The sequence below is a fragment of the Calidris pugnax genome, unplaced genomic scaffold (genome assembly GCF_001431845.1).
Source record: "Calidris pugnax isolate Ruff unplaced genomic scaffold, ASM143184v1 scaffold50, whole genome shotgun sequence".
In the NCBI taxonomy this organism is placed as follows: domain Eukaryota; kingdom Metazoa; phylum Chordata; class Aves; order Charadriiformes; family Scolopacidae; genus Calidris; species Calidris pugnax.
This window is the reverse complement of record NW_015090780.1, coordinates 3,403,526-3,426,088: the sequence shown is the minus strand read 5'-3', so window position 1 is coordinate 3,426,088 and position 22,563 is coordinate 3,403,526.

Sequence of the window (22,563 nt, the reverse complement as noted above, 5' to 3'; positions counted from 1 at the left end):
AATGTGTGTTTACTGCCTTGGTGACTGCAAACAGAGGAAAATGAGCAGCTCCAACAAATCCCTGCATTAGCACAGAGCCAGTTTGTGGCTGTGGGTAACAAGGATGCTCGTGGCTTTCCAGCTGCAGCCACACAGCACAGCTCTGCCTCTGGCCAAGTAGCCAAGTGGCCACCACCTCTGTAGCTGCAAGTCACATCTCAAGACATTGTCTTTCCCTGCCAATGATTCACTTTGCAATTAGCAAGGCCAGTTACCGAGCACTACCCAATCCCACCTCCCAGTTTCCATCTCAGAAGCTTCAAGCAAAGTCACCATCAAGGAATGAGTGTCTGAGCTGAGCAAACAGCACCTCAACGCTGTCGCTGTCAGTCCCGGGGTTCATAAACGAGGAAGGATGGGGAGGAAAGCACAAGGGGAAGGGAATCCTCAGCACAAGTCCCTAATTTCTGGCAGTCTGGGCTGTGAATGATATCAGGACTCTAGAGGAAAAGGTTGAGTAGAAACAGATGCTTCCAACAGGCTGCGTCCTGGGTTTCCAAAATACCACGCTCCTCCCTCCTGCTCCCGCAATCTGGGTTATTCTCTCTCGTTCCCCAGGGCCGCATCCAATGTAAACAACGCCATTATTAAAATTCTTCCTTGGTATTGATAATTAAGTTACAAAAAAATGTCAAATGGGGAAGCTGGAGTCATCAGGAGTCGACAAAACCATGGAATGTAAATGAAATTGTTTCCTACTTAAAGAAACGCCGTCCATCTTCAGGTACCCCCAAAGCCACCTGAGCCTTGAATAGAAGGAAAGCTTCCAATTCTCTTGAAACTAGAGAAGAATATGAATACACAGGGGCTGCAAAAGTTGGGCTGTGTATTTAGATGCTTAAATGTACGTCCCAACTTCAGGCACCTGTGCTTGAAGCTTTCTGCCAGTATTTTTATTGTTTAATTTTATCTTTATGGAATAGGAAATTCAATTCACTTTACCAAGGAATTTCTATAACAATACAGCCTATTATAGTCTAATCAAGGCCCAAGCAGAAGGCAGCTGGTAGACTTCAGGGAAACCCTCTAGGGACTGCAAATATATAGGGTCAAACCTCAGGTAAGGGCCAAAAAATTACAAATATCCCTCTCAACGGTTTGTGTCTCAGCCCTGCTCCCCCTCCCACACGGTCTGTTCTGATGTAACAGCAGAGTTTTGGACTAAATGGGACCAATTTGAGGCTGCCCATGTCAGCCAGGAGCTGCCCAGGTCATGAACCTGCCCAGGGTATGAAAATTGGGTCTTCTTCACTCAGTTTCCCATAAAGCACAGCTCTGAGAGGAGTTTTCAATGCTGACTTTGAAAACCCCAGGATAAGGTCCTGCCTAAGTCATTATAAGCCTTTAGCCAACCACCCTTTAACTACATCAAATCTAATTGTCCTCCATCTCCACGAAGAGGCGGCTCTGATGGCCCACCAGACGCTGCTGCTTTCCCGGAAACCCTATTAGCTGCTCAAACAAGGCAATCCCAAGGACACGGTCCTGCAAGACTTTTGTGCAAATATTCAATAACAGTGAATAATTAGCAGGAATAATCCTTTTTTTGCTTGACCCTCTTCTGTAATAAAGACCTTGGTCGGCAAATGCAAACGTTATTTTGAGGAGCAATTCATAATCTAGAGCTGCTAAACACCTCAGCCTAAATACTCTAATACTCTAATATCTAGCGTATTTATACAGGACTTAAGACAGATAAAACCAGACACATTATCTGTCCCACAGACCCATTCATCAGTCAAGTGTAGGAAGAGAAGGTGGCAGAAGAGGTGGTAAAGAAAGGTCTCTCTTTTACCTTTGATCCATCTACCAGCGCATCTCCGGGTGGAGCAGTCAGATCAGATGGATTCCGTCCATGGAGTTTTATAATGCACATCCTTTTTTCCTTCATCTGTTTTTTGGTTTTTTTTTTTTTTCTGAGAGGAGAGAAAAGCAAGGACAAGCAAACCAACAGGCAGATAATTGTTCTGTGCTGACAGTTTGTCAAGTGAAGGAAGCACAATTTTAGTCAGGAGATCTGCATTACCGCTTGAGCAGAAGTCTCCTCTTTTCCTCCCAGATGGCATTGACATATAGCCTGAAGGGGCTATCAGGATACAAAGCTAAAGATGGTTAAAGACATTAAAAACTGTACAATGTGAGCACTGTCTACACCAGGACCATCGTCTGGGAGGAAGATTCATCCTGACGTGTTGGGCAGAAGACGGACTTTCTGCTGGTGTTATGGATAGCCAAAGGTATTTTTGAGGTAGACGAAGAAAATACATAATCCTGCTACTAACCATGCCTTTTCTAGTGGGTCTTTATTGACTCTTGAAAAACGATGACCAATAAATGTAATGATCTGCCTTCCCCTTCTTTTTTTGGCTGGATGATAGCTCCTGCAGTGTATTTAGCACCGAGTGCAATGATGGGCTTGAGCCGTCCGTGTCTGACTCCACTTCCCAGCAAGATACTGAGTGAACCCTCCTCATGGCAGGCCCACCAGCATTTTCCAAGGTCCTATTAATAATTATTCTGTTAATAATAAATATTGCACTCAGAATCAGATTGTAAATCTTGCCATAGGATGGAGAGAATTAGCATTTCTGCCTTCCTTGAGTTTGGTGCTGCGTAAGTCACTGTAATTTACTTACAGAGAGAACAGGCTTAATTCTCTTGCTTTTTTTTTTTTTTAATAAGCTGCACCGCCCTTTTGTACGGTGGGTGCAGCTGGAGGGGTAGAGAACTGCAGAGAGGGGACTTCCCCTGCAGGAAAATATCCTCTACTTCCCCCAAAAGCGATGAAAATGTCAATACTATTGACGCAACCCCTAATTAAAAATGACTGCCATAATCATGCACGTGGTAGCCGTAGGACATTAATTTGGATTAAACATAAACTCTGAGATGTGCTGCCCGTGTTTTCTGAAGGAATGAAGGGTTGGATGGGGGTATCTTCTGCACGCAGAAGATGGCAAGAGCAGCAGAAGGATGCCCGGGCTCCTGGGCTGCTCCTCTGCCACGGCCACTGCCTGGGCAGCCTGAGCTGTTTGCAGCCGCCAGATAAAACGTGTCCTCGTGTGTTTCTTTGGCTGAGGTTTGAGTAAACGACCTTTGCTGTGTGTTGGAGGTGGGCAGACAGCACAGCTCCGGCCGGTCCCGGCAGCTTGGTGGGTCCCTGCATCCCTCCGGTGCTGCCGATGCACCGGGGGTATGGATGAGTCCTTTTTTCTCCCAAGAAATAAAATCCTTTTTGGGGTATTGGGCAAACAGAACCACAACAGCAAATAGCTTGTCTGTGCCCCACAAAAATGATTTTCTTATGCAATCGGTCTGCCTGGATCACACTGACCTCCTGTTTCAGTCTTCACCTACTCTTACCTTATGCTTGTGATATTAATGCGTGGCCAGGCATCTCAGCTGGCCACAGGTGGTTGGCTTTTATTGTACAACACCAAAAATAAGCACTGTGCTGTTCCATAGTCCCAGGGCTGCAGGGTAGGGCCTCACCACAGGCTGGGGCTGAGCAGAGAAGCTCCGCTGGCTACAGGTGGGCTACACGGAGCTGAGGACCCCAGAGATGGGGGCAGAGCACGGCCAGGCTTGCTCTTGAAGGTACAAGAGAATGAACACCAAGGACTTCTTTTCCACCTCCGTTTGGGATGGGTATTTCACATCACTTAGCACTCCAGCTCTTCCTGCCCTCCCCCTCCAATAAATCATTGTGTGCTGTGCTGTGCGAGACAGAAAGCTCCTGCTTTCTCCTTTCACCACGAAGCAGGACGGAAGAGTCAGAGTGGGAAAGAAAAGGAGAGATGTGAAGCTATTTCCCAAGTATGCAGCGTTCAGCCGTGAGCTGATATCCTGCCAGGGGTAAGAGGTGGCACTCCCTCAGGAACAAATAATGAATTATCCTGCAGTCCCTCCTCGCCGTTGTGGAAGGAATTAATTTCTATCCCCCTTTCCTAAGGCAGCTCATTCTCCTGCTCCTGGGGTCCTCTCCTCCCAGCCTCTGCCACCCCCCTTGCTAAGGGACACTCGCTTGCTGGACAATTTACTGCAGGACAATTAGCTCATCCTGGCTTTTTTGCTCCCAGATTGGCTGCCACAGCTCTTGATTGTGTGCCATCATAGTTTTCACTCAAAGAGGAGGAGAAGGACCTCTGGGACTTTGCTCCTTTGAGAGAAGCTGGAGTGACGCCTGGTGTAACACCCTCACTTCACTCCAGGGATGAGCATTTCATTCTCAGCCAGGTTGGGAGGGCTAAAGGCTTCCCAATAATACCTTTTCTTCATTTTACAATTTTGATTGTTGTATCCAACGTGCAGTTTGACACTAGAAATTTTTATGTGGGGTGCTAGTAGGTTTCCAAGCATGGGCAAATTGATTCATGAGTGGATTAATCTGATGCATCCTTTAAATGGAAAACTGACATAATTTTCCATCAGAGACCTGCTAATAAAGCACATTTACTTGGTTAATCCATTTTTTTTTCTCTACTAAGTGCACTACATAAGGTATAAAAATATCAAATCAATAGCTAAAGAGTATATAAAAACGAGACTGAGCGATCAGAAAGATGTGTGAGCCACCCTCTGCTTGGCTTCTTGGGGGACTCCTGATTTCTGTTTCTGCTGCAGAAAGACCCATTCCCAAAGTCTCCCCGGGATGGAGAGGCTGCAGATCCCCGGGTGTCCTTGTGAGTCCCAGGGGGGAGCGGGTCCAAGGAGCCACCTGCTTCCAGGGGCTCCCGGCACCAGCTCTCCCGCAGCACTCCCTATTTTTAGAAGTAGCTGGTTTGAAGCTATTGGGGTTTTCTTCTTTATTAGTGTTGTTTTTCTTATTATTATTGCAGAAGGAAGTGGGTAGCAGTAAGCTGTGTGAAAGACAAAAGCATCTTCCAGTACATTTGTGCAGGGAGCCTGCCCCAGCCTGCCGGGGAATCTGCACAAACTCCCCTTTTTTTTTCATTTTTCGGTTGGAGTAGAGCGGTGTGATTTCAAGGAAAATGCCTGCACAGCCTTCCCTCCGCAAACACCGCAACCCTCATTCCATCAGTGCAACTCTCTGGTGTGAGCTAATTTAACAAGCGGTTGCTTTGCAGGCTGCGGAGAATTGCCTCTTACCTAATAATTCTGCTAATTTGCTTAACTTCCCCAGATTGCAAACAGCCCTGCTCTGAACAAGCAGCTTTCTAAATGAACCCCTAGACAATTTCTTGACAAGGAGCAGGGGGGGGAGAGGGAAGGTGGATGGCTCGGGAGGTTGGAGCTCACAGTCTTTTATTTTTGACCTTTGGGCCAGCATTCAGCTGTGCTCGTGGGGAAAGCGGCAGTCAGGATGTATTTTCTTCGGGGATTTACGCTACCCTTTTGCTTGTAATTATTCTCACTTGATGTCTTCCATAAATTAAAGATGCTCCTATTAGTCAGTTCCAGTCCTCTCAATTATCTTGCTAAAGTCTCCTTATTTGTGGGCCAGAGCTGCACCACCAGGATCGCCGCCCTCACAGAGCTGCCGGGCAGAGAAATAAGGAATGTACACGGGTAATACAAATGTCTGAGGAATCCCAGAAAGAAATGAAAACTGCAGTGAAGGTAAATGTCAGACTATTTAAAGACAATGTTAACTATTGATTTTTTTAGAGGAGACTACCTCTTCAAAGGATGGCAGGCGTGCCTGCAGGTACAGCCGAGGCAACCCAGATGGATGGGGGAGAGAGGGAGGCAGGTGAACTGGGAAGACAGAGATTTTCCCGGAGAGCAAAATGAACCCTTTACGAAGCCTGGGGGATTAAAGAGGTGGCTTAGTTCTTTTCACAGCATCCACCCTTCAACCCATTTAAACACCGTGCCTTTTCCAAGAAATGAAGGGCAAAGAAGCACCGATGAGCAATAAAGAGATAAGCAGCAAAGTAACTCGTTTCGCCGGTGTTTTCCCATGAAAAATGAACCCTCCAGCCCACCCGGTGATTTGTTGTCGAAGTGGCAAAGCTCACCCAAGCTCCTGATTTTGCTTCCAGCAGAGATGCTCGTTGCTCATTCTCACACCCTGGAGCAATTTGGACTCATTACGTGGCGCTGGCTCTTCCCACCGGCACCTGCCCGGGTGCGGGGTGGGACTGGAGATGCAGGCAGTGAGCAAAAAAGGGGACAAAACCCCTCTTTCTCCCTGTACCCACTCTAGGAACTGGTGGAAAATTATAATCAACTTGGCAATATTTTATTAACCTTTAGTACAAGAGGATAGGCTATGATTTCATATGGTTTAAGAGAAAATCAAGCCTGGAATAAAAGCCTTTTTTTTAAGAAACACATCTGTGTATATGTATATTAGAAAAAATACATATTTACGTTCATATACATTATATATATAAGTATATATACTCGCCTCATGGCCCATGCTGTGATATCCCACTGAAGCACCCTGGAGCAGATATTCCTGGCCTCAGACACGTGCATCTGCAGGGGCTGGTTCCCTCCCAGCTGTGGTGCAGAGGTGATGCTGTACGTGGGGCTTTGGGGAAACGGCACGATAAGAATTTAGTGAGGGGATTTAAAGGTCTTCCAGACCTGCATTTTCAAAAAGGGAAAGTTCTTATCTCAATGGGTGTTTTGGAACAGGAGGAACAAAGGATCTAATCCAGTGAAGTGTAATGTCAGCGAGGGCAAATTAATTTAGCACTTGGACACAATGCCTTCTTTAGAGGCTAATTTGGGTCTTAAAAGAAAAATTATTATACACATCCACACAACAAAGGAAATGGGTGATGCTGGGGGGTCCCTACTGACTTTGGCAGGTTTTGAAGTGGGTACACAAGAGGAACAAACCCTCCCAGTGCCCTGCCTTTCCCCTCTGCACCTCTTTTGGGGGGTCCCCGTAGGGTTTATACCCCGGCTCACCTTTGGCAGCCAGCTCAGAAAACCCCAATTCCTGGTAGATCCTACACACAGCACAATACGGTATTACTGCCTGGGGTAACTTTTGCTTTAGATGTATTATTTCAATAAGGAGGTCTTCAGACAGTGTTAAATGGCAGATGATATAATTTTTGAATGTGATGTTCATCTGAATTTTATTTTCTGATGTTTTGACTCATTGACTTGATGTCTCTCTATTATGCACACACCTCTGGAGACGTTGCTGGCAATGATTATGCATAGCATTGAGTTAGTGAATAAAACCACTCCAGGAACTGCTTTACAGATCACAGTATCGTTTTCTCTATAATTGTCCCACAAATGCTGGGAGTTATATGGAGAGAGCAGAGTGCTCTGACAGACTGCATATTTTTGCAGTGTGCATCAGATCTCACTTTGGCTTCTGAGACTTATTTCTGATGGTTCTTGGGGATTTAACTTTAAGACCAATGTATTTTAGTATCCGTATATGCTCCACTGTTCATGTCATCCGGCAGCAGCCGAGAATGAGCTGTCTCCTTAATATGGATGAGACACCAATTTATCTAAGTTATCACCTCCCAATCTCTCATTCATCTCTGCTGTTAACTGCTGTGTTTCTGACATCCATACCTAAACTATCAGCAACTTCTTCTCCTTCAATTGAAACCATAAGTAATTTTTGGCTGGGGGTTCTTGTTATGTATATAACGGCTTCTTCATCTCCCAGCCCGAATTCAACCCTCAGGTGACTGCCTCAGGCTCCGGACACTGCATTTTAAACCCACAGCACTGCAGAGATCACTAAATCAGAAGTCGGGGTGTCTTTCCACCATCTGAAAAATATACGACCGAATTACCACGTCCCAGCCTCACTGGGAAGGCCCCGGCTGTGCGCAGCCCAGGCACTCGGCTGCAAAGTCAGCGATGCTTTCCCCCTTCCCAACGCCTTCCCAAACCGGCCAAACTTAGCCCCACTCCTGGTGTTCTCTTTATAGAAGGTCCCCGCAGTATTATGTATCAAATAAAGGTCTCATTACTTAGTTTCTTCATGCCATTGCTCTCATTAATCATCCTGTTCTTCAAGCCGGTGCTACATGGCGTTAGAACTGTCTCGCCCCTAAGTTAGAGGTTCCCTCCCCTGCTGTTCCCCTGCCCCACAGGGCTGCACTTGCCATTGGGACCACCAACCCACCTGGCGGGGCCAGTGCTGGATGGCTGGGGACCTCTTGGCCACCAACTCTGGGCTTGGGTCTTATTGCAAAGAGGTGGTCACCCTTTTCTGCCCAGCTTTGTCTTGGAGCACCCGGGGGTGCTAAATATCCCAATGCTCTCTTTTTGTGCCTTCTAGAGTCTCTAGAAGAGCCCCCCTCCCAGGCAAAAAGGAAAACTCATTAGTTGTGCCCCAAAACTGTTAATTTCATCCCCAATTTCCCTCCAAAAAATTGTTGCAAACAATTGAGGACATGGAATCTGCATCGTTTGCTTCTCCTTTGTTCCAGATCCCATTTGGTTTTATTTCCAGGGAGCCCTGAGGTCTGGAGTGGGGATCACTGGGAAGAGCCCCACTCTTCAGCCCCCACTTCCCACCTCTGCTCCCCCCTCCTCTGCAGTGCAGGACCCCAGGAGCTGGCTGCTTTCGCTGGGTAATATATTTTTCAGGAGCACAAATGAGTTCCTTAAAGCGCTGGAATCTCATTCTCTTTGTGCCGAGGACGAAATGCAAAAAGGCAGAAGAGCAGGGGAGAGCAGATCCCCCTCAGCCCTGTGTCTTCACCAAATCCGCTGGTTTATTCATTTTAATTAGCCTTGGAATTCACATATAAATATGTGTGTATATATATACATATGAATTCATATAACGTCACATAATTAATTTAGAGTTTGGCATTTCAGAACAGGTAATTAAAATAGTACATTGTTGATTAATCACTTGCAAAATAAATTATTAGCAATATCACTGTTAGCATTATGTTTATTACTACAATTTAGAGAAATTAAGGCAGTTCACTTACATTAAATTAAACATGAAAGCACGGATGTAATGTACCCTGGACAATATCTATTTACTTGGAGAACAAATGTGATGTGTGCATTACAGTACATTTGTTAGGTCATACATCTTGGATGGTCTCTTCATGTCACCACCAGAAACCCAATACCGCCACACAGACCATTCCCATCCCTTTCCATAAATATAAAAATAGGAGCTGCTGGACTTTGGTGCTTGCTCCACGCTGCAGGGTGCTCTGGGCAGCTCTGCCTGCTCTGTGGATGCTGGAGGCAGCTCAGACCCATGTGGGATGGAGGGTTGGCTCCTTGGGGAGTGGGGACCTCTGAGTGCAACCCCTCAAAACACAGAAGTGGGGAAGAAAAGAAAAAAAATCAAATTTTTTCACTCCTCAGCAGGACCCCAGGCCACCATCATGAGCCAGATTATGGCCCAACTGCACAGAAATGGAATAAATCTCAGCCTGACTCTCTGAGGTGCTAAAGGCTTAAACAGATTGTTTAAGTAGAAGTTGAATTTGAATTTTAAGCAGCTCTTTGCTGGGGTGGGAAGAGATTTTTGTCCTGTGGGGGAATAGGTGTCCCTTGCTTTTGACAACTGCTTTGTCTGGAGGATGCTGAGCCTGGAGTCTAAGGGAGCAATTGGGAGGAGTCAGCAGAGATGAAGAGGACACGGAGCACCTCGCGATGGGTTTTCTGGATCTGTCTCTGTGGTTTTATGGCTATGGGAAATAATCTATAATTAGGTGTATAAAATAGCTCTCTGATCTCTTTGCTTCTGGCCCAAAAGAGTACAAAATTGATAACTCAATTATCGCTGCTGGAAATACAAATAAATTAAAGGCACCTGGTAGGAGGGACTCTAACGGAGGGACAACCATGCAGCATAGTGGATGTTGCTCTTTAATTGTGAGCTCAGAGGCAATTAAAGCCCTGGGCTCGGGCTGGAGCAGGAGTGAGACCAGACTGAGCCCTTTGCTCTCAGACACACGGGAATAGTCACACTGGGGTTCCTGGAGCCCCTGTTCCCCCGGGCTGATGGCAGAGCTGGGGGTGGTGATACCGTCTTCTCAACCCAGGAGCAAAGTTGGGGTGAAAGCTTTGGAAGTGGTGACATCCCCCAGGAAGAGAGGGGAACCTCTCAAATGGCTGATGAGCTTAGCTTGGTTACGGGGTGAGGAGAAGCAGGGTTGGGTTTTAACAGTTTTCAGCATAAAAAAATAATCAGTGCCTAATCCTGTTCCCCAGCAAATTCCTGGGAGTTTTTGTTCTGAATATACGTGCAGAGCAATGTAGGACATTGAGGGTCTTCTTCCTTTTTTTTTTTTGTCAAGTCATCTGGCATTTACAAAAACCCTCTCTCTCCACCGAGGCTTGTTTTTAATGACTCCTGTGCTGAATTAACAGTCTGCACCCGTGTGACAATGACAACAGGCACTAATGACCGCTCTGTTTGCCTAGGCCACATGCTGAGCACTGATTTCAGTCCCTGCCACAGACTCTCTTTGCAGAAAGGCTTCTGGGTCTTTTTAAGCAATTTAAAATGTGTGGGATGAGCTGGCCTGTCCATCCCTGCCCCTTTGCTATTCTGCTGCCTGGAAGTGTCCTTGAGTCAACAGGGAGCACCTGGAGGGAAGTGTGACCTGGAACGATGCGAAGAGTGAGCAGGAGGAGCAGAAAAGCCTTTGAAATTTCATATCCCGTTCTGATGACCCGCTCAATAACCAGTGAAATTATATTTAAACAACCTGCCCTTTGATGCAATCTCATTGGGATCAGAAGGGCAGGAGCAGTTTCCTGGGAAGGTCTGTTTCTCTCAGACCCCATGCTGCCCGGCCCCGTGGAGAGCGCGTGACGGTGCGGGCACACGGGATACCTGTGGGTATTATTTGGAAAAGGAGAGCAAAAGTACTCCAGGGGATCCCCAAAATCTCCAACAGCATATTTTCCCCCATGAAAGTGTTTCTGGGATGCGGGAGGGCATGGATTTTTCTTTGTGTAGTGTCATGGCAGGGGTCCAAGGGTGCAAAGCCCGGCCAGGGTGACAGGCACCCCATGATGTCCATGGGGGGCACCAGGGATGGTGCCAGCTCTTGTTACCCCGAGCAGCTTTCCTTCCACTCACCCTGCCTGTAGGCAGGCGTTGCTTTTCTGCTGGGCAGCACAAGAATATCCACTTTAGGGACAGGGCAGGTTTTTATTTCGGCAGCCGTGTTGCCCACCCAGACGCCCGGTTCACGTCATCCTTCCTCTGCCCATTGCGTGGGGCAGATGCTGGAGCAATTCTACATCTGAAAGCTTTTAGCTCCTCTAACTGATGATTTATGTTTGTGCTGTAATAGCCAGATACGGCAATAATAGTAAGGATTTAATTGTTTTAATGAAAGTGGCTTTTTTTTGCTGCATTGGAATCAATTTGCTGAGTTTGGATGATGGAATATGAGACTGGATTTGGCCGTGCTTTTCGTGTGCCCTGCACAAAAAGGCCCAAGACATTTCGAAAGAGCTAGCTTGGCATACTAAAACTTTTAATAAGTGATATCTGCATAACTAAAGGCAATAGGAACAGCCCAACCTGAAGAAAAAGGGTTTTACAGGAATTAGTGTCTCGCTGTCACATTTGTAAAAGGGACACATGCATTTTTCAGATCTTTGCACATTAATGGCTGTATTTGATTCAAAATACAGTCAGTGAACCCTCAGTAAATGGAATTAAATGGTATGTGTCTGATTTGAGGGTGACAATCCACCAATTGTTTCTTGTTTGAATTACTACCTGCGTGGCTGGGCACAGCGGTAATTGAAACTATAATGTTTCATTCCTCTTTAGCTATAATTTATCTGAAAAGTTCATTCACTGCAGCTCTATTCTCCTTCCTGAAATCTCTCCCGGTACCGTCACCGTGCTGTCAGGGGCCGCATCCTTTCTCTCTGCCCAGATTTTGACCCAGCTTGGGCTCAGCAATTCAGGCACAGGAACAGCCAGGCTTTCTCTGGCCCAGCCCCTTCTGCCCCCTCTCTCTCCGGCCACAGGCAAAAAAAATTGAAGGGTACCAGGGGTGGCTCCTTCTTCCATCTCTGCCTTGTTTTCTTGCTTTATTCAGCTCTTACAGCCCATGCAGAGGTGCTCCATGGCTGCTACCACAGTGCTGGGCACATGCTGGGGTCACAAAGATTGTGTCTCTCTTGACACTACCCGTTTATAAGCAATTCCGAGTCTGTTTTCACCCAATATTGATAAACAGAAGAAAATGGAATGTATTTTATTCACCCATAAAGTCTGACATTTCCAAAGATGGAAGCAAATTATCCTCCTCTCTCTGCAGATAGCTGGATTGCTGGCTGGGTACGACTTTATGCCCGCGGAGTAATGACACCTGGTAATGACACCTAATTTCTGAGATTCCAGAGCCAGCTGGTCTGAGACAAACAGGGTTATTTTCCTTACAAATAATACAAACCACAAAAGCCAGACTCTGTGTCCTGGGATGATTGCACTTCTTTCTCCCATGGGACCAGGCTGGAAATCCCCGGGAAGCCCCTGAGCCCTTGGGTCAGCAATGGGGGATGTTCTTGGCCAAGGCATTTCTACAAAAGTATTTGAATCTGCTCGAGCTGGTGCCACTGCCTGTGGGCTGGTTGTGATTCAGGAGTGATGAACCTTGGGTTTTGTCCTTGCTTTTGGGGTAATTTAGATGAAAATCCCATGTAGTTCATGTGCAAGTTGTCCATGAACGTAGTGGTGCTAAGAGGAATTGAAGGGAGACGCAGAGCTCTCTGCTGCCCACAGACATGGAGGGGTGGAAGGACAAACAAAGCGGGGGTGATGGGGGAGAGGATAATGAGATCTGAAAGATAATTAAGGCTGCTGGTTCCCAAAAAGCTGGCAGCTGAGGTGGGGCTGCAAATCTGGAAGTGCTGCTACAGGGAGGGTCTGGTCCCTCTCTCCCAGGCACGAGGTGCGCAGAGGTGTTCATGCTCTGGGAGGTGTTCGTGGCATTGATCTACCAACCTTCACCTCTGCTGGGGGATCCTGGCACCTTGACAAAGCCTCCACGTACTCCAGGGGATCCCCAAAATCTCCAACAGCATATTTTCCCCCATGAAAGTGTTTCTGGCATGCGGGAGGGCATGGATTTTTCTTTGTGTAGTGTCATGGCAGGGGTCCAAGGGTGCAAAGCCCGGCCAGGGTGACAGGCACCCCATGATGTCCATGTGGGGCACCAGGGATGGTGCCAGCTCTTGTTACCCCGAGCAGCCTTCCTTCTACTCACCCTGCCTGTAGGCAGGCGTTGCTTTTCTGCTGGGCAGCACAAGAATATCCACTTTAGGGACAGGGCAGGTTTTTATTTCGGCAGCCGTGTTGCCCACCCAGACGCCCGGTTCACGTCATCCTTCCTCTGCCCATTGCGTGGGGCAGATGCTGGAGCAATTCTACATCTGAAAGCTTTTAGCTCCTCTAACTGATGATTTATGTTTGTGCTGTAATAGCCAGATACGGCAATAATAGTAAGGATTTAATTGTTTTAATGAAAGTGGCTTTTTTTTGCTGCATTGGAATCAATTTGCTGAGTTTGGATGATGGAATATGAGACTGGATTTGGCCATGCTTTTCGTGTGCCCTGCACAAAAAGGCCCAAGACATTTCGAAAGAGCTAGCTTGGCATACTAAAACTTTTAATAAGTGATATCTGCATAACTAAAGGCAATAGGAACAGCCCAACCTGAAGAAAAAGGGTTTTACAGGAATTAGTGTCTCGCTGTCACATTTGTAAAAGGGACACATGCATTTTTCAGATCTTTGCACATTAATGGCTGTATTTGATTCAAAATACAGTCAGTGAACCCTCAGTAAATGGAATTAAATGGTATGTGTCTGATTTGAGGGTGACAATCCACCAATTGTTTCTTGTTTGAATTACTACCTGCGTGGCTGGGCACAGCGGTAATTGAAACTATAATGTTTCATTCCTCTTTAGCTATAATTTATCTGAAAAGTTCATTCACTGCAGCTCTATTCTCCTTCCTGAAATCTCTCCCGGTACCGTCACCGTGCTGTCAGGGGCCGCATCCTTTCTCTCTGCCCAGATTTTGACCCAGCTTGGGCTCAGCAATTCAGGCACAGGAACAGCCAGGCTTTCTCTGGCCCAGCCCCTTCTGCCCCCTCTCTCTCCGGCCACAGGCAAAAAAAATTGAAGGGTACCAGGGGTGGCTCCTTCTTCCATCTCTGCCTTGTTTTCTTGCTTTATTCAGCTCTTACAGCCCATGCAGAGGTGCTCCATGGCTGCTACCACAGTGCTGGGCACATGCTGGGGTCACAAAGATTGTGTCTCTCTTGACACTACCCGTTTATAAGCAATTCCGAGTCTGTTTTCACCCAATATTGATAAACAGAAGAAAATGGAATGTATTTTATTCACCCATAAAGTCTGACATTTCCAAAGATGGAAGCAAATTATCCTCCTCTCTCTGCAGATAGCTGGATTGCTGGCTGGGTACGACTTTATGCCCGCGGAGTAATGACACCTGGTAATGACACCTAATTTCTGAGATTCCAGAGCCAGCTGGTCTGAGACAAACAGGGTTATTTTCCTTACAAATAATACAAACCACAAAAGCCAGACTCTGTGTCCTGGGATGATTGCACTTCTTTCTCCCACGGGACCAGGCTGGAAATCCCTGGGAAGCCCCCAGCAATGGGGATGTTCTTGGCCAAGGCATTTCTACAAAAGTATTTGAATCTGCTTGAGCTGGTGCCACAGCCTGTGGGCTGGTTGTGATTCAGGAGTGACGAACCTTGGGTTTTGTCCTTGCTTTTGGGGTAGTTTGGATGAAAATCCCATGTAGTTCATGTGCAAGTTGTCCATGAACGTAGTGGTGCTAAGAGGAATTGAAGGGAGACGCAGAGCTCTCTGCTGCCCACAGACATGGAGGGGTGGAAGGACAAACAAAGCGGGGGTGATGGGGGAGAGGATAATGAGATCTGAAAGATAATTAAGGCTGCTGGTTCCCAAAAAGCTGGCAGCTGAGGTGGGGCTGAAAATCTGGAAGTGCTGTTGCAGGGAGGGTCTGGTCCCTCTCTCCCAGGCACGAGGTGCGCAGAGGTGTTCATGCTCTGGGAGGTGTTCGTGGCATTGATCTACCAACCTTCACCTCTGCTGGGGGATCCTGGCACCTTGACAAAGCCTCCACGTTCGAAACCAGGCTGAGCTAAGGAGATGGGTGGAGAATAGCAACGAGCAAGGACAGACTGGCATCTAAATGTGGAAGGAGCGTGGCAGCCCATGAAGAGAGAGCTGGGGAAGCGGTGGGGATGGAGTGAGATGAAGCACCTGGAGGACAAGTGCTGAGAGGGGAACATCACCCAAGGGCAGAGGAGGGCAGTTCCTCCCCAGGGAATTCTCTGTGCTTCCATCCCGGCACCAGGACCCCTTGGTCCCTGTGGTGGTGGCAGAGCAGGGGAAGGGAGTGTCTCCTCCATCCTTTTCTGGACCCAAAGGCTCTTGAGTTTCCCCTTCCAAAGATGATGTTGGCACTTCCACTAGTGCAGGAATGGGCTCTCAGTGGATTCAAACATAGTAACTGTGCTGGGCAGAGAGAGAAATACTCTTCCAGGTCATGGCTATATTTTCTCTAAACAAATCCCCAGCAGCAAAAGCAATCTCAGCTGCCCCAGATGGGAATTTCACCCAAAAGGAGACCTCGAGAGTCTACAATGTTCTCCCACCCCTTCCACACCTTCACACACAAACCATCACCTGCACACAGGCTGTCTTTGCTGGGGGTTGTACTTCTCCATGCCTGGAGTCACAGAGCCAGCCGTACCAATTTAAACCACCCCTTGCTTTTTCAAGTTTACCTACTAAATTTTCTTTTTTTTTTTTTTTTTTTTTGCTTGCCTTGGAGCTCAGGCTGAATAATTAGAGCAAGTGGCTGCATTTCTCAAAATAAAACTGGGATTTGTAGGTGCCGGAGGACGTCGGCGGTGCTGGAAGGGAAAGGTAATTGACATTCCCTTCGGGAAACCTCTTCAAAAATTTGGGCCCTGGTTGCTCTGGATTTATTGCCAGTGGTGCAATACGGGCAGGGAATAGGATGATCCTTGCAAGCAAAGAAACAGCGCAACCAAAAGCAACCAAAGGAGAAGTTCAGCTCCGCTGTGTGCCTGAGAGCAGAGAGGAACTGGCCGTGACCTGGCTGATCTGCCAGCTCTTTTGTCCCAACCACCCTGTTGGGGCATTACAATGCCAAAAAAAAAAAAAAAAAAGAAAAAAAGCCAATAAAATTCTTCTAAATGGGACTGAAAAGTCTCATCAGCAAACCTCGGACACTGCAGATGAAGCCCGTGAAGGGCTGAGCGTTCAGCCGTCCCTGGGGCACCGAGGAAAAGGTGGTTTTCTGGGCTCTGGCTGTTCCAGGGCTTCCCAAAGGGCCGTGGTGAAGCCCCTCTGCCCGTGGTGAAGCCCCTCTGCCCGCAGGGGTGCAGAGCCCCACGCTCCTGATTGACTGCAGGCTCCCCCCGGGGCTTGCCAGGATTCCCAGAGAGGTGACAGAGAGAATTTGTGTGGCATCCCACACCCCAGCATGATGAGAGGAGAGCCTGCCCGCTCCCCCACATGCCAGAGATTAATAAATACCTGTGCGTGTGGGATATTAACCCTTGCCTGAGCCCCCCCTCCTCTGGCAATAAAACCCTGTGTGAAATGATGCTCTCGGGAGGAGTGTTCGCACAGGACTCTCTGCAGCTTCTGCTTAAAGGGCAGCTCTCGTGTCCTTGCTGTTGGGGTGTTTCCAAAAGGGAATAAATTGTTGTCCCTTATCCCAGTCCCCCTGTTATGGAACATTTAGCCTTTCTGAGATGGGCACTTGCTGTCAGCACTTCTCCCGGGGCTTTGTGGTACCCGGCCAGCCGGAGTTGGGGGGTTTTGCTCCCAGTTGGGCTGAAGCAAAGGCTCAGCTCTTGCTGGTTCATCTGGATTTACCCAAGTACTTGCAGCGCCTCGGGCACCGAATTGTTGCAAAATAGATAATATTAAAAAGATAATAAATATTCAAATCCAAATCAAAGCAGAGCAGTTCCCTATAGCGTAGCCCCCCCAGCCCCACGGGACTGGACTGGGCTGGGGGGTGCCAGGGCAGGTTGGGCAGGGAGTGGGTGCTGGGGGGCTGTGAGCCCCTGTAGCAGCTCCAGCTCCCCTTTCCCTGACCCTGAAAAGGGTTTGGGGGAGTTTTCCAGTGATTCCCCTTCAGCTGCTTATTTTCTAGGGGCAGAATCTCCTCCCCCTCCCCTACTTTCGGGGTGCTGCTCCCCACCCCAGGCTGCCCAAGCCTGTGACATTGCCACGACTTTACCCCTCACCACCCGAGGGACCACACGCCTCCTTTCTGCCTGGGATCTGTCTTCTCCCATCGTGTGCTTTTGTAAAAGAGCGTCTCCCAGTCTCCCCTCCGTGTGCCTGTTCCCAAATTGTAATTGAGTGCCTTGTGGTTTCACTGCCACCGAGAGCAGCGGCTCTGGTGCATCTCAATAGCTGATTTCTTTCAGGATCTGATTCAGGTCTTGCCTCCAGTGACATCAGCCCGGCTGCTGCGGTGGAACAGGGTGTTAGATGCGTTGGAGAGAAGGAGAAAAACACTCGTGAGGGTCAGGAGTGGGATGAGGAAGGGGCTGGCGGGCTGCACCTTGGCTCCCCTCTGCCCATCCTGCCCTGGACACCCAGGTCCCGGGACCTCCTGCTGCTCCCCATCTAAATTTGGTGTGTGCCTGGAGCCCCAAGCAAGGGCTGCCCTCCTGGGATGCCGAGTTGCTGCCTGGGGACTATGACCACGGCTCGTCCCCAGGGGTGATATGGACACCCCGCTGTGCCTCCAGCCCAAATGCCAAGGGGCTGCTGTGATACCGTGCCCGTGTCCCTGGATATTTTTCCGTGCTCCAGAGGCACATACGTGCCCGTGATGTCCCCATGCACCGTCCCCTTGGCCTGAGGACACCAGGCACTAAGGAGTGCGGGTGCAGATATACACCTCCCCATGCGGGGCTGAGGAGGGGAGGATGGACAGAGGGCTTGTCCCCTGCCAAGGAGCAGGTTGTATCCTGGTGTTTCCCCTGATCTGAGCAGGGTTTCCCTGCAGAAGACCTTGAAGCATTTCGGGTGCAGTTGGTCCCCAAGACCCGTGGAGGAGAGAAAGCTCTGGGGAGACCTTAGAGCCCCTTCCAGTCCCTAAAGGGGCTACAGGGAAGCTGGGGAGGGACTTTTTACAAGGGCAGGTAGTGTTAAGATGAGGGATAATGGCTTCAAAATGGGAGAGGGGAGATTTAGGTGAGATATTAGGAATAAATTCTTTGCTGTGAGGGTGGTGAGAGCCTGGCCCAGGTTGCCCAGAGAAGCTGTGGCTGCCCCATCCCTGGAGGGGTTCAAGGCCAGGTTGGAGGGGGCTTGGAGCAACCTGGTCTGGTGGGAGGTGTCCCTGCTCAGGGCAGGGGGGTGGAATGGGATGATGTTTAAGGTCCCTTCCAACTCTAACCATTCTATGATCCTCTAAACCCTCCGATGGGAAAGCAGAGGGAGAGCAGGGGTGCTCCCTGCCAGTCTGCAGCCGGGACAGGCACCGGCCCACGGAGCCACCATACCTGTCACCGGAGGCCACACAGGTCCATGGTGGCAGTGCTGGCCGGGGGTCTGGCCACGGCACGCTCGCACATAATTCCTGACCTCAAGTCAAAAGTATAATTCTTCCTGGCACGTCTGACATTTAGCTGTACAGCGATCCTTGCCAGGAAATTGCCATCATTTCAGCTCTGCTCCCAGCTACCGTTCTGATTTATATTTTTGTTTTTATCCAATTTTTCTGACTTGTTTTGGTAGGGTGGACAAAATGTTCTCACTCAAGACAGATGACAGTTTGCCGATAAGAGGAGCAACTTATCACAAGCAGCTCCGATTCTTTCTCAAATGCTTAGTCTGTTGGAACAGCTTTAAAGTCTAATGTGATATTGTAGGTTAGCCCCAAATCTGCTTTCCCTCCTGTATTTCATACTTTATGGCTCCGAGCATCAGTCCTTTTAAAACAGAACACTTCCATCTTTTTCAGACCATCCATGCTTTTCTTCCTTTCAGCTCCTCTCCCCCCTCCTCTTAATTTAACTGTTTAAAACTTCGTTTGGTGTGGCAAATAAAATAAACACCGTAGATGAGTGACCTCTTGGAAGCTCAGTGTCCTTGAGTCTAACTTTAGAAATCATTTGTCACAGGCACAGAAATGTGCACTGCAATCAGAATTAGCTGCCAGATATTTTTTTTTTTTCAGACAATTATATTGTAATTTGAGTGGCATTCTCGATAATAGTTCACATTCTCCAGCCTTCTCCCCAAACCCCAGCAAACCAGGCACTAAAACAGAAAACTTTTGTCTTATTCTGGTAAAAAAATCCTTTTCTTATTTTTCATCGTACGGTAAATAAATGAGAGGGAGAAGAGACACAAGGAAGCTGAACAGCTTTGAGCTCTGGAGATAAGCCCAGTAGGCTAAGAGGGTATTATACAGTTGGTTTTAGTTCAGCAAAAACAGGACATTCTACCAGAACTGGGTGAATAATTTGCAATTAGCAATTTGGGCCAGAAAAATTTAGGTTATTTCAAAACTCACAGCTTTACTGAGTGAAATGCCCCCTTCTGCCCGTGCCTGGTATACTAGCACAGCATGGCATACTCTGATCAGGTGCTTTCACTGCCAGAAATTGTAGATTTTGTGGCAAAATCACTTTTTGGTCTGTAATTGTGTTATTTTGAGGTGACTATTTATCGGTAGCAGGCTGCACTGGTGCCTCGTGCGGGACACGGGATGTGCTGGTGCCGGAGGAGGGACGAGCCCCTGGGCACGGGCACTGATGAGCATCTCGGGCATGTTCAAACCAGTGCCCAAAGCTCAGAGCCCAAACCCCTCCTGTGCCAGGCAGCGACGTGCCCAGAGCCCAGTTCAGGTGCCCATTCCCAAATTCCTGCCGCAGACACATTTTTATGACACCCATTCCCGGAGTGGGAAGCGCTCGGGTGATGGAGAGGACCACGATGGGCTCTGTCAAAACACAAATAGGATTGAATCTTTACAAATAATCTGCTGGATCGCCCTCTCTGCCCTCCGATCAACAGACAGTTTCAATTTTCACACATCAGTACAACACTCAGTCCCTGAAACCACCCAGTGAGTCTGCCTGTACTGGGGTGACTGGGTTACCGAGTGTGGAGATCTCTGCTGGGCACACATCGTGGCAGAACAGCCCAGGAGGACAGGGGACATTGTCCTCGGTGGGTGCAGGATCTGTCCCTCCATCCCAGAAAGCTCCTGAAATCCTTTTGGGAGCTCCTGCTCCTTTCCAGAGTGATTGCAGGGGGGTTGCATCACCCCAGGGCACACAAGGTGGGAAGAGCACGTTCCCCATCGTTGGGTTTGGATCTTGGGTGAGACCTGTAAAGTGAGTTCACTTCAATTAATACATTTTGGGGAAAAGCCTCTGGGTTTGTAGCATTAACTGAGAAGAGGAGAAAGAGCTGGTGTGCTGAAAGGAGAGTTGCTGAAGCTGCCACACGTTGCTTGCGGGTCAGGTCTCTGGGGGGATTTTGGGAGTCCATTTCAAAACCTTGCAAGACCTTTTGGGGGGCTCCAAATACAGCTGCCAGCCCCCATTGCTGATCACATCCCTATGGACCCCTCTGATGTGGAGTCGGAAGGAAGGTGTTTGGTGAAAAGCAAAGCTGCCCAGCCCTGTGTGCTGTGGGGTGTCAGGGGAGGAGGGCTCATGTCCCAGCTGTGTCACAGCATCGCTCCAGATGCCACCTGAGCAGCACCAGCCTCTCCCAAAGGGATCTCCCAGCTGCATCCCGGAGTGGGGCTGAGCATCCCACGGGCACAGCAGGGATCCTGCCACCACAGGGGACATCCTCAGCACCAGCAAACCTCCCCCAAGGTCAACCCCCCCTGCTCCCCCCAAGCAGAGGAGCCTCCAGGGACCCCTAAGACCAACAAAGCACGAAATTCAGGTCCAACCACATGTACAGACAACAAGGAGCCTCTCTGACACCCAGTTGTTACCTGGAAATAGGGCACGTGGGGTCTTGTAAAGGCATGAGCTTCATTTTCCTTGTGCTTGGACCCCCCGGCCCTGGCAGCCCCCCCCACCCCACACGCAGAGAGGCAATTGAAGGAGACACGTTCACATCTCTGTGTGATGGAATCATCCTCCTGCCAGTAAATAAATGTCTGTGTGTGTACTCCTGCCTTGTACCTGCAGAGGAGACACCGTGTGCCGGGCTCTGTCCATTTTTCATTCCCCTGGAGGGAAAATGTGAGAGGAAAAGCCTAAAAATTAGAAAAAGACAGAGTGAACAGCCATACCCAGCACCTTTTTCAGCACAATCCACCCAATTATTTTCCTTCCTCTGCCTTCTTTAATTTTAAAGCTTCCTCTGAAGGTAGGTCCCAGGTCAGCGAGGCATTAAGGCACTCCTGAAGTACCTGGGCTTTAAACCGTATCCCGCGGAAAGGACACACTAATCATCTCTCACATCTTCGACTAAAGACACAGCATTTTATCTGGGATCCAGAGCGTGTCTATAAATATCAGCCCATCTCTCAGCCAGGCAAGTGCTCAGTCCATTACAGAAATGGGTGATCTAAATCACGGAGCTGGCCGGGGCTCGCCCATGGTTAATCTTTATAATGGGAGGGAGCTGGACCCAAATCTCTGCATAGCTGTGGTGGCAGGAGCTCCAAGCGGATACATACAGTGCAGACACCAGGGAAAGCCATTCCCATAAAGATGCACGGAATAATCCCACCTTCTCCAGACCCTCTGGCAGCCCCACGGGCCACCTCGGGACAGAGGGTGAGCGGTGACGGCTGCTCCGGAGGTGGGCAGGCAGAGGACACACCTCGAGGGGACCCTTCAGAAAATAAGATGAGCAAAAACCTATTTCTCAGCCTTTCTGCTGATGGAGGAGGCTGGATGGGCGACCAGAGTGAAGAGAAAGTGAGCGACCTGGTTGCTGTTCCACTGCGTGTAGATCATGCGTGGACATCTCCTGAACTGCATCTGTACATCAAAATGCAAAACCTAATGGGATTTCCCACAATTTGATTTTTGTTAGTGTTTTTCTTGCTTTTCATTATCCTAAATACATCCTTTTTTTAAGGCACTGCTTCTTCAGAGAGGACAAACCTGTAGGTCATCCAAAAAAAAGCCTTTTCTGTGATACTTCTGGGAGTACCCTCTTCCTCAAGCACAGCCCGGGTCCCTCTGTAATTCCCAGGGCAGATGTTCTCCTGCAAAGGGGACACGTTGTCACCAGCAGCGATGCTGCCAGGGATGGTGACAGCCCACGGGGTGCGGTACCCTGCTCTGTGTGTCGTTAGGCAATTGTGGTTAATAAGCAAAACCACCCAAGCTCATTTCTGTTCTATTAAAGGAAGGGGGGAAAAAGGCAATGAAATAACTCATTTTAGAGATAATTTTGCTGGGGATTGTGTATATTAAAAAGAGATTTGTAAAAAGCAGGAAGAGTTGCAAAAATTTAACACAGCCTTTTAGTGAAAAGTATCAGGAAGTTATCAAAGGTCAACGAAGTGAGATAAACG